This window comes from Oncorhynchus tshawytscha, linkage group LG13 (assembly GCF_018296145.1).
Source record: "Oncorhynchus tshawytscha isolate Ot180627B linkage group LG13, Otsh_v2.0, whole genome shotgun sequence".
Lineage (NCBI taxonomy): Eukaryota > Metazoa > Chordata > Actinopteri > Salmoniformes > Salmonidae > Oncorhynchus > Oncorhynchus tshawytscha.
Genome location: NC_056441.1, coordinates 92,012,732 through 92,017,731, shown reverse-complemented (window position 1 = coordinate 92,017,731; position 5,000 = coordinate 92,012,732). Strand labels below are relative to the sequence as shown.

General features: G+C 41.5%; 1 protein-coding gene across 1 annotated transcript in view; it reads right to left on the bottom strand.

Moving 5' to 3' along the window:
- tenm4 (teneurin transmembrane protein 4) overlaps nt 1-5,000 on the bottom strand; it is a 718,236-nt gene that overhangs the window by 351,970 nt on the left and 361,266 nt on the right.

The following is a 5,000-nucleotide window of genomic DNA, read 5'->3' as shown; positions in this document are numbered from 1 at the left end:
TAAATGTCTTTAGTTTTATAGATGAGTACTGTCCTAAATGTCTTTAGTTTTATAGATGAGTACTGACCTAAATGTCTTTAGTTTTATAGATGAGTACTGACCTAAATGTCTTTAGTTTTATAGATGAGTACTGTCCTAAATGTCTTTAGTTTTATAGATGAGTACTGACCTAAATGTCTTTAGTTGTATAGATGAGTACTGTCCTAAATGTCTTTAGTTTTATAGATGTGTACTGACCTAAATGTCTTTAGTTTTATAGATGAGTACTGACCTAAATGTCTTTAGTTTTATAGATGAGTACTGACCTAAATGTCTTTAGTTTTATAGATGAGTACTGACCTAAATGTCTTTAGTTTTATAGATGAGTACTGTCCTAAATGTCTTTAGTTTTATAGATGAGTACTGACCTAAATGTCTTTAGTTTTATAGATGAGTACTGTCCTAAATGTCTTTAGTTTTATAGATGAGTACTGTCCTAAATGTCTTTAGTTTTATAGATGAGTACTGACCTAAATGTCTTTAGTTTTATAGATGAGTACTGACCTAAATGTCTTTAGTTTTATAGATGTGTACTGACCTAAATGTCTTTAGTTTTATAGATGAGTACTGACCTAAATGTCTTTAGTTTTATAGATGAGTACTGTCCTAAATGTCTTTAGTTTTATAGATGAGTACTGTCCTAAATGTCTTTAGTTTTATAGATGAGTACTGACCTAAATGTCTTTAGTTTTATAGATGAGTACTGTCCTAAATGTCTTTAGTTTTATAGATGAGTACTGTCCTAAATGTCTTTAGTTTTATAGATGAGTACTGAATTGCATGGCCTCTAAAGGCACATTTAAAAGTGTCCCATACAACAAGGGGATCTGCTGTACCGATGTTATGTTGGAAAAAAGTCTGTTATAAATTCTTCTGTCCAGGTGAAAAACAAGTTGTCATCCAATGGGCTTGGATTTAATGTCCAATATCCTCGTCCACGTGGAAACTCTGATAGAGTAATATATACGACAATTATGTGATGGTCCGACCCCTATCAACACTTTTTAAACTTTTGGTGCCAGAGAGACATAAGAACGTAGTCATGGCGACCAGATTGGGGCGGTAGCCAGGTGGTTAGAGTGTAGAGGAGGTAGGTAGTCTAGTGGTTAGAGTGTAGAGGAGGTAGGTAGCCTAGTGGTTAGAGTGTAGAGGTGGCAGGTAGTCTAGTGGTTAGAGTGTATAGGAGGCAGGTAGTCTAGTGGTTAGAGTGTAGAGGAGGCAGGTAGTCTAGTGGTTAGAGTGTAGAGGAGGCAGGTAGCCTAGTGGTTAGAGTGTAGAGGAGGCAGGTAGTCTAGTGGTTAGAGTGTAGAGGAGGTAGACAGCCTAGTGGTTAGAGTGTAGAGGAGGCAGGTAGTCTAGTGGTTAGAGTGTAGAGGAGGCAGGTAGCCTAGTGGTTAGAGTGTAGAGGAGGCAGGTAGTCTAGTGGTTAGAGTGTAGAGGTGGCAGGTAGTCTAGTGGTTAGAGTGTAGAGGAGACAGGTAGCCTAGTGGTTAGAGTGTAGAGGAGGTAAGTAGTCTAGTGGTTAGAGTGTAGAGGAGGTAGGTTGTCTAGTGGTTAGAGTGTAGAGGAGGTAGGTTGTCTAGTGGTTAGAGTGTAGAGGAGGTAAGTAGTCTAGTGGTTAGAGTGTAGAGGAGGTAGGTAGTGTAGTGGTTAGAGGAGGCAGGCAGCCTAGTGGTTAGAGGAGGCAGGTAGCCTAGTGGTTAGAGGAGGCAGGTAGCCTAGTGGTTAGAGGAGGCAGGTAGCCTAGTGGTTAGAGGAGGCAGGTAGCCTAGTGGTTAGAGGAGGCAGGTAGCCTAGTGGTTAGAGGAGGCAGGTAGCCTAGTGGTTAGAGGAGGCAGGTAGCCTAGTGGTTAGAGGAGGCAGGTAGCCTAGTGGTTAGAGTGTAGAGGAGGCAGGTAGCCTAGTGGTTAGAGGAGGTAGGTAGCCTAGTGGTTAGAGTGTATAGGAGGCAGGTAGTCTAGTGGTTAGAGTGTAGAGGTGGCAGGTAGTCTAGTGGTTAGAGTGTAGAGGAGGTAAGTAGTCTAGTGGTTAGAGTGTAGAGGAGGTAGGTTGTCTAGTGGTTAGAGTGTGGAGGAGGTAGGTTGTCTAGTGGTTAGAGTGTAGAGGAGGTAAGTAGTCTAGTGGTTAGAGTGTAGAGGAGGTAGGTAGTGTAGTGGTTAGAGTGTAGAGGAAGTAGGGTAGCCTAGAAGTTAGAGTGTAGAGGAGGCAGGTCGTCTAGTGGTTAGAGGAGGCAGGCAGACTAGTGGTTAGAGGAGGCAGGTAGCCTAGTGGTTAGAGGAGGCAGGTAGCCTAGTGGTTAGAGGAGGCAGGTAGCCTAGTGGTTAGAGGAGGCAGGTAGCCTAGTGGTTAGAGGAGGCAGGTAGCCTAGCGGTTAGAGGAGGCAGGTAGCCTAGTGGTTAGAGTGTAGAGGAGGCAGGGAGCCTAGTGGTTAGAGGAGAGCTGACAAGGTACAAATGTTGTTCTGCCCCTGATCAAAGCAAGAACAATAATAATAATAATAATTTGTTCTTAACTAACTTGCCAAGTTAAAAAAAGGTTAAAAAAATAAAATAAAGATTGATTCATGTATATCTCACTAGGTCAGGGTATTAAACCTCCTCCATGTATATATCACTAGGTCAGGATATTAAACCTCCTCCATGTATATCTCACTAGGTCAGGGTATTAAACCTCCTCCATGTATATCTCACTAGGTCAGGATATTAAACCTCCTCCATGTATATCTCACTAGGTCAGGATATTAAACCTCCTCCATGTATATCTCACTAGGTCAGGATATTAAACCTCCTCCATGTATATCTCACTAGGTCAGGATATTAAACCTCCTCCATGTATATCTCACTAGGTCAGGATATTAAACCTCCATGTATATCTCACTAGGTCAGGATATTAAACCTCCTCCATGTATATCTCACTAGGTCAGGATATTAAACCTCCTCCATGTATATCTCACTAGGTCAGGGTATAAACCTCCTCCATGTATATCTCACTAGGACAGGATATTAAACCTCCTCCATGTATATCTCACTAGGTCAGGATATTAAACCTCCTCCATGTATATCTCACTAGGTCAGGATATTAAACCTCCATGTATATCTCACTAGGTCAGGATATTAAACCTCCATGTATATCTCACTAGGTCAGGATATTAAACCTCCTCCATGTATATCTCACTAGGTCAGGGTATTAAACCTCCATGTATATCTCACTAGGTCAGGATATTAAACCTCCTCCATGTATATCTCACTAGGTCAGGATATTAAACCTCCTCCATGTATATCTCACTAGGTCAGGATATTAAACCTCCTCCATGTATATCTCACTAGGTCAGGATATTAAACCTCCTCCATGTATATCTCACTAGGTCAGGATATTAAACCTCCTCCATGTATATCTCACTAGGTCAGGATATTAAACCTCCATGTATATCTCACTAGGTCAGGATATTAAACCTCCATGTATATCTCACTAGGTCAGGATATTAAACCTCCTCCATGTATATCTCACTAGGTCAGGGTATTAAACCTCCATGTATATCTCACTAGGTCAGGATATTAAACCTCCTCCATGTATATCTCACTAGGTCAGGATATTAAACCTCCGTGTATATCTCACTAGGTCAGGATATTAAACCTCCATGTATATCTCACTAGGTCAGGATATTAAACCTCCGTGTATATCTCACTAGGTCAGGATATTAAACCTCCATGTATATCTCACTAGGTCAGGATGTTAAACCTCCTCCATGTATATCTCACTAGGTCAGGATATTAAACCTCCTCCATGTATATCTCACTAGGTCAGGGTATTAAACCTCCTCCATGTATATCTCACTAGGTCAGGATATTAAACCTCCTCCATGTATATCTCCTAACTGACCTAAGACGGGGCATTTTTACGAGGTTTAAATGTATTTGGCTAAGGTGTATGTAAACTTCTGACTTCAAATGTAACTGTACCATGATATTTGCATTGCTACTAAGTAAACCTCAAATTTCTCCCCACTATTCCACCTGCTAAAACCCCTCCTCATCCCGAGTTGGGTTGTCATCCCCAGTGCCTGGCAGACCACCCCTGTCCCTCTGTCCCCCTGTCCCCCTGGACCCCCGATTGACCCACACGAACAGAAGAAGATCCACTGCAAAAGGCATTTCCTCAAACCTATATAAAAAATGTGTCTATATTAAAAATCCTCCTTATCTTTATGTCCATAATTAACAAATAATATTTGTATAAATGTAGGCAGATCATGAAAAGGAGTGTTACCTATAACCAGGAGTGTTACCTCTAACCTCTAACCAGGAGTGTTACCTATAACCAGGAGTGTTACCTCTAACCAGGAGTGTTACCTCTAACCAGGAATGTTACCTCTAACCTCTAACCAGGAGTGTTACCTCTAACCACTAACCAGGAGTGTTACCTCTAACCTCTAACCAGGAGTGTTACCTCTAACCAGGAGTGTTACCTCTAACCTCTAACCAGGAGTGTTACCTCTAACCAGGAGTGTTACCTCTAACCTCTAACCAGGAGTGTTACCTCTAACCAGGAGTGTTACCTCTAACCAGGAGTGTTACCTCTAACCAGGAGTGTTACCTCTAACCAGGAGTGTTACCTCTAACCAGGAGTGTTACCTCTAACCAGGAGTGTTACCTCTAACCAGGATTGCCATTACAAAAATTACATTTTTAGCAAGCAAATAATATTTTAGCAAACAATTATTGTGATTCATTCAATATTGTCCCTTACATCTTCACACACACACACACACACACACACACACACACACACACACACACACACACACACACACACACACACACACACACACACACACACACACACACACACACACACACACACACACACACACACAGCCTCTTTCCCCACAAACAGCCATGAAGTCAGATTGATCGAAAAACAGACAACATTTCTAAGGGAGATTTCTCTTTAGTAGTCTGTAA